Genomic DNA, 8,042 nt, shown 5'->3' on the forward strand with positions numbered 1-8,042 from the left:
CCCAAGCACCACTTTCCTTATCTTTATTTGCTTAATTCCTAAGCCACATTAGTTTCCTTATTCCAATCCAACTCTAATATTCCATATAATTTCGTCTCCATCAACTATAAATACCCCATATCGTTCCACCAATTTCATAATCTATGATATTCCACTTCGGCTTGTGCAACAGGAAAACTTCATAGTTGTCGTTTTGAGGGTCTAGCAGGCGGCCGGAAGGCCGTTAAGCTAACGGGAGCGGAGATCGGAAGGATTGGAGAGCGGATACATGTCGGTAATCATGTGGGTTGTTAACGTGACCATGTTTAGCGTTCCACTATGTTACTATTATGTATTTAGTTTCTGATTTGGGTGTAAAAACCTTTTACTTTGCGTTTATGATTGAATGAAGCTTTGATTATTAGACTAATTGCTATATTGAATTATTTGTTTATGTTTAATTTATCTTGCCAAGCTTGTTAGAAGATCCTTACGTATTAATGATAATTATTTGCCGTTAATTATTAAGTAAATTGACTTGTATGAACATCTGCTTGATTGCTTGTTTCTTATGATTTTGATGACCATCGAGATTATAAGTCTAGGAATAACGAATGTGAAACTAGGATTAACTTGGGAATAAGTAAGTTAATGTGTGAGCCTTGTTTGATGACCATCAACAAGAGGTTAAATTGAATTAGTAATTTGACTAACTATATTTACAAGTCTTGCTTGATACGAACTGAACACTAGGAAGCATGTTAGTTTAATCAACTGATCACTGTTTGAATTGACTTGTTTGCTAAAGGATTAGTTGTAGTGAACGCGAATCTAATCATTTTAGGAATCGGTGAACATAAATAAATGAATTTATGTATGCAATTGTCTATGTTTTTAAAGTGTAATTTATCTAAATCAAAGTACCTGAAGAGATTTGTTTTCCTGTTAGTTTATCGAAAGTTGTTAATTAACTGTTAGTTTGAGATTTATTAAACTGTTTCTTTATTCTTTCATGTGACCTATAATAAAATATTTTAAATTAATTCACCACCGTTCCCTGTGATCGACACCCGACTTACCTAAGCTATACTGTAATCTGACTAGGTACACTGCCTATAAGTGGATAGTTAGTCTAAGTTTGTTAGGTAATAAATATTAAAATTAGTGGGTACTTTTATGCACATCAAGTTTTTGGCGCCGTCGCCGGGGAACGACTTTCAGTTAATTTAGTTTATTTGATTATTCGTTATTTGTTTTTAGTTAGTTTTTTATTTTATTTTTTTTTTAGTTTTATTTTCGTTGATATCATTTCACTTTTCGGGAAGGTTTTTGTTGCTATGTGCAGGAAATCGTGATCATACACATTGTTTGGTTTTACTTTTTGCATGGGTTTCGAGATTGCAAGCGATTAGGGAATTCTTGACTTGTTTAGTCTACTACTTTGGGTGATTTGTCCAACTCAATCCACGAGGCGTAGTATAGCAAGGCGTATCGAGGTGGTTAAGTGGAAGACCGAACTCTTGCTACTCTTGACTAGTTGGGTCGACTCTTGTTCTACTTTTTAGTTAATGGTGAAAAGAAAACAAAGGAAATAGTCTGACAGGTCCCGAAAGTTTTTGTTTTCACAAACCAACTCTTGCATGCAAGGGATTTAATCAACAATTGTAGCTTGATTTCGACGAAGACGAGTGATTGTGATATCCTTTTTAGTTATTTTGTTTTTTTAGTTGTTTTACTTTCATAAATTTCAATAATTAAGATCGAATGTTGATTTGTCACGAGAGAAAAAACCATGTGAGGGTTTGAAGTTGACACTTGAGAGCCATGACTTTCAATAAGTGTGGGGTGCGCATCGATATTTGGAGAGATTATTATTTCGAAGAGTGGAGTTTCTAACTATACATTGATTCAGATGGCATGGATGAGCTGTTCCCACACCATGGAGTTTTATTTTGATGCAATGTAGAAATATCATCCCGGCTGCCATGACATGGTTGACACTTTCCTATGTCGTGGGGGAGTTATTCATCACGAGAGGAGGCTACTATTCTACATACCACGACGTGACCACCGCTTACTACGTCGTGGCCATGCTATTATTCGCGATATGGAGTTTTCCTCACTCGACGACACGGCGTGGTTGACACTTTCCCACGTCATGGTCACTATATATTGCTTTAGCTTGCAATCGTTTGCACCACATTTCAGAAGTCAATGTTCTTTGTATTTTCCGGCACATTCAGAAGCAGTAGTTCCAGTTTCCAGTCTTCCAGCAATTTTCAGAGCAGCTTTTAGCAGCCCCATTTGATCTCGTCACTACTACCCCAGGGGAGTCTGTTCCTTTTTCTTCGTTTTTATTATTTTTATGAGCTTAATTAGTTTTATGCATACAATGAGGGCATTGTATTAAATAAGTGTGGGGTAGGGGTCGGAAAAGAAAATTAAAAATTACTAGATTAGGAAAATTTTAAAAAAATTATAAACTTGAAATAATAGTTTAATTTAAGAAAATCTAGTGATAATTTAAAATTTTGCTAATATTGTATGTGATGATCCAATGAGAACCCAAATGTTTACCTGAGCCAACACATGTTATAGTGTATTTGTGGCTTCCCATTTCCTAGTGAAAAGTCATGAGATATGAAAGGTAATCTAGTAGTTTATATGACATAATATGTTTTGCAGCCTAAACTAGAAATCTATCCAGGAGAGCTTATGTAGTCATTGCACTTAGACTAATACCTTAACCAATAAGGGTTGAAGTTAACCTCCTTGCTTAAGCATGTAGGGTATGAGCGAAAAAAGTGAGATATAGAAAAAAAAAAAAAAAAAAAGAGAGAAATTACATAAAAAGTTGTTTGAATTTTGGAGCTATAAAAGTATGAAGATCAAAAGATCAAAATTCTGAAGAAATCCAAAAAGTTGAAGATACCAAAAATCAAACAATAGGTGGTGAATTCAATGAAAGCAAATATCAAATATTCGAAGAAGCGACGAATTCAAAGAGCTCCATTCTGGTATCAAAGTTGTAATTTCTAGAATTTATGTATGCTTGGTAGTTTAACCAAAAATACCTTGAGGTTAAGAAAGATATCTGAGGATTGATTCGGAGGGTTGCAAAAATGAATGTCGTATAAGCTAAGGGGTGAAGGTTCATAAAGATTGTAAGTATTTAGGAATGGGAAGTTCTTAGGAATTATAGACACAAATACATGCATTGAGGTATTGGGATAATGGATAAGTTTGAAATGGATTATTCTATGCGATATTGGTGAAATAATAAAAGTCCGTTTGCTTGGGGGCAAACAAAGGCTAAGTGTGGGGTATTTTGATATGTGTATTTTTATATATATTTATGTATAACATATCTTAATATTTTAGCCTTTATTATTATTATTTAGAACTAAAATATACTTAATATGCTTTGAAATATTTAATTACAGTAAAAATGGGAGTTGAAATGCAAAAGGAAGAGAATGGAGCTGAAAAGATGCAAAAAGGATATTGCTGGCAGATTGACCCCTCTTCAGTGTTTCGGGTATATCTGATGACTCACAAATCCAATTGACGAGATTCAAAATGTTCTGCAAACTAGACGAAATTTCCTACGACTTACGTGAGAGGGACTTTTGGCTAATTCGACACTTATATTATCCAAAACCGGCCTTGAAGATGAAGCATAAAAGCTGGACGGAAATTCCCTCCAAGTTACTTATTCCCCAAGCACCACTTTCCTTATCTTTATTTGCTTAATCCCTAAGCCACATTAGTTTCCTTATTCCAATCCAACTCTAATATTCCATATAATTTCGTCTCCATCAACTATAAATACCCCATATCGTTCCACCAATTTCATAATCTATGATATTCCACTTCGACTTGTGCAACAAGAAAACTTCATAGTTGTCGTTTTGAGGGTCTAGGAGGCGGCCGGAAGGCCGTTAAGCTAACGGGAGCGGAGATCGGAATGATTGGAGAGCGGATACATGTCGTTAATCTTGTGGGTTGTTAACGTGACCATGTTTAGCATTCCACTGTGTTACTATTATGTATTTAGTTTCTGATTTGGGTGTGAAAACCTTTTACTTTGCGTTTATGATTGAATGAAGCTTTGATTATTAGACTAATTGCTATATTGAATTATTTGTTTATGTTTAATTTATCTTGCCAAGCTTGTTAGAAGATCCTTACGTATTAATGATAATTATTTGCTGTTAATTATTAAGTAAATTGAGTTGTATGAACATCTGCTTGATTGCTTGTTTCTTATGATTTTGATGACCATCGAGATTATAAGTCTAGGAATAACGAATGTGAAACTAGGATTAACTTGGGAATAAGTAAGTTAATGTGTGAGCCTTGTTTGATGACCATCAACAAGAGGTTAAATTGAATTAGTAATTTGACTAACTATATTTACAAGTCTTGCTTGATACGAACTGAACACTAGGAAGCATGTTAGTTTAATCAACTGATCACTGTTTGAATTGACTTGTTTGCTAAAGGATTAGTTGTATTGAACGCGAATCTAATCATTTTAGGAATCGGTGAACATAAATAAATGAATTTATGTATGTAATTGTCTATGTTTTTAAAGTGTAATTTATCTAAATCAAAGTACCTGAAGAGATTTGTTTTCCTGTTAGTTTATCGAAAGTTGTTAACTAACTGTTAGTTTGAGATTTATTAAACTATTTCTTTATTCTTTCATGTGACCTATAATCAAATATTTTAAATTAATTCACCACCGTTCCCTGTGATCGACACCCGACTTACCTAAGCTATACTGTAATCTGACTAGGTACACTGCCTATAAGTGCATAGTTAGTCTAAGTTTGTTAGGTCATAAATATTAAAATTAGTGGGTACTTTTATGCACATCAAGTTTTTGGCGCCGTCGCCGGGGAACGACTTTCAGTTAATTTAGTTTATTTGATTATTCGTTATTTGTTTTTAGTTAGTTTTTTATTTTATTTTTTTTAATTTTTATTTTCGTTGATATCATTTCACTTTTCGGGAAGGTTTTTGTTGCTATGTGCAGGAAATCATGATCATACACATTGTTTGGTTTTACTTTTTGCATGGGTTTCGAGATTGCAAGCGCTTAGGGAATTCTTGACTTGTTTAGTCTACTACTTTCGGTGATTTGTCCAACTCAATCCACGTGGCGTAGTATAGCAAGGCGTATCGAGGTGGTTAAGTGGAAGACCGAACTCTTGCTACTCTTGACTAGTTGGGTTGACTCTTGTTCTACTTTTTAGTTAATGGTGCAAAGAAAACAAAGAAAATAGTCTGACAGGTCCCGAAAGTTTTTGTTTTCACAAACCAACTCTTGCATGCATGGGATTTAATCAACAATTGTAGCTTGATTTAGACGAAGACGAGTGATTGTGATATCCTTTTTAGTTATTTTGTTTTTTTAGTTGTTTTACTTTCAGAAATTTCAATAATTATGGTCGAATGTTGATTTGTCACGAGAGAAAAAACCATGTGAAAGTTTGAAGTTGACACTTGAGAGCCATGACTTTCAATAAGTGTGGGGTACGCGTCGATATTTAGAGAGATTTTTATTTCGAAGAGTGGAGTTTCTAACTATACATTGATTCAGATGGCATGGATGAGCTGTTCCCACACCATGGAGTTTTATTTTGACGCAATGTAGAAATATCATCCCGGCTGCCATGACATGGTTGACACTTTCCTATGTCGTGGGGGAGTTATTCATCACGAGAGGAGGCTACTATTCTACATACCACGACGTGACCACCGCTTACTACGTCGTGGCCATGCTATTATTCGCGATATGGAGTTTTCCTCACTCGACGACACGGCGTGGTTGACACTTTCCCACGTCATGGTCACTATATATTGCTTTAGCTTGCAATCGTTTGCACCACATTTCAGAAGTTAATGTTATTTTGTATTTTCCGGCATATTCAGAAGCAGCAGTTCCAGTTTCCAGTCTTCCAACAATTTTCAGAGCAGCTTTTAGCTGCCCCATTCGATCTCGTCACTACTACCCCAGGGGAGTATGTTCCTTTTTCTTCGTTTTTATTATTTTTATGAGCTTAATTAGTTTTATGCATACAATGAGGGCATTGTATTAAATAAGTGTGGGGTAGGGGTCGGAAAAGAAAATTAAAGATTACTAGATTAGGAAAATTTTAAAAAAATTATAAACTTGAAATAATAGTTTAATTTAAGAAAATCTAGTGATAATTTAAAATTTTGCTAATATTGTATGTGATGATCCAATGAGAACCCAAATGTTTACCTGAGCCAACACATGTTATAGTGTATTTGTGGCTTCCCATTTCCTAGTGAAAAGTCATGAGATATGAAAGGTAATCTAGTAGTTTATATGACATAATATGTTTTGCAGCCTAAACCAGAAATTTATCCAGGAGAGCTTATGTAGTCATTGCACTTAGACTAATATCTTAACCAATAAGGGTTGAAGTTAAGCTCCTTGCTTAAGCATGTAGGGTATGAGCGAAGAAAGTGAGATATAGAAAAAAGATTGAGAAATTATAAAAAAAGTTGTTTAAATTTTGGAGCTATAAAAGTATGAAGATCAAAAGATCAAAATTCTGAACAAATCCAAAAAGTTAAAGATACCAAAAATCAAACAATAGGTGGTGAATTCAATGAAAGCAAATATCAAATATTCGAAGAAGCGACGAATTCAAAGAGCTGCATTCTGGTATCAAAGTTGTAATTTCTAGAATTTATGTATGCTTGGTAGTTTAACCAAAAATACCTTGAGGTTAAGAAAGATATCTGAGGATTGATTCGGAGGGTTGCAAAAATGAATGTCGTATAAGCTAAGGGGTGAAGGTTCAAAAAGATTGTAAGTATTTAGGAGTGGGAAGTTCTTAGGAATTATAGACACAAATACATGAATTGAGGTATTGGGATAATGGATGAGTTTGAAATGGATTATTCTATGCGATATTGGTGAAATAATAAAAGTCAGTTTGCTTGGGGGCAAGCAAAGGCTAAGTGTGGGGTATTTTGATATGTGTATTTTTATATATATTTATGTATAACATATCTTAATATTTTAGCCTTTATTATTATTATTTAGAACTAAAATATACTTAATATGCTTTGAAATATTTAATTACAGTAAAAATGGGAGTTGGAATGCAAAAGGAAGAGAATGGAGCTGAAAAGATGCAAAAAGGATATTGCTGGCAGATTGACCCCTCTTCAGTGTTTCGGGTATATCTGATTACTCACAAATCCAATTGACGAGATTCAAAATGTTCTGAAAACTAGACGAAATTTCCTACGACTTATGTGAGAGGGACTTTTGGCTAATTCGACACTTATCTTATCCAAAACCGGCCTTGAAGATGAAGCATAAAAGCTGGACGGAAATTCCCTCCAAGTTACTTATTCCCCAAGCACCACTTTCCTTATCTTTATTTGCTTAATCCCTAAGCCACATTAGTTTCCTTATTCCAATCCAACTCTAATATTCCATATAATTCCATCTCCATCAACTATAAATACCCCATATCATGCCACCAATTTCATAATCTATGATATTCTACTTCGACTTGTGCAACAAGAAAACTTCATAGTTGCCGTTTTGAGGGTCTAGGAGGTGGCCGGAAGGCCGTTAAGCTAACGGGAGCGGAGATCGGAAGGATTGGAGAGCGGATACATGTCGGTAATCTTGTGGGTTGTTAACGTGACCATGTTTAGCATTCCACTGTGTTACTATTATGTATTTAGTTTCTGATTTGGGTGTGAAAACCTTTTACTTTGCGTTTATGATTGAATGAAGCTTTGATTATTAGACTAATTGCTATATTGAATTATTTGTTTATGTTTAATTTATCTTGCCAAGCTTTTTAGAAGATCCTTACGTATTAATGATAATTATTTGCTGTTAATTATTAAGTAGATTGAGTTGTATGAACATCTGCTTGATTGTTTGTTTCTTATGATTTTGATGACCATCGAGATTATAAGTCTAGGAATAACGAATGTGAAACTAGGATTAACTTGGGAATAAGTAAGTTAATGTGTGAGCCTTGTTTGATGACCATCAA

The sequence above is a fragment of the Lactuca serriola genome, chromosome 6 (genome assembly GCF_051521515.1).
Source record: "Lactuca serriola cultivar US96UC23 chromosome 6, Lser_US96UC23_V15, whole genome shotgun sequence".
In the NCBI taxonomy this organism is placed as follows: domain Eukaryota; kingdom Viridiplantae; phylum Streptophyta; class Magnoliopsida; order Asterales; family Asteraceae; genus Lactuca; species Lactuca serriola.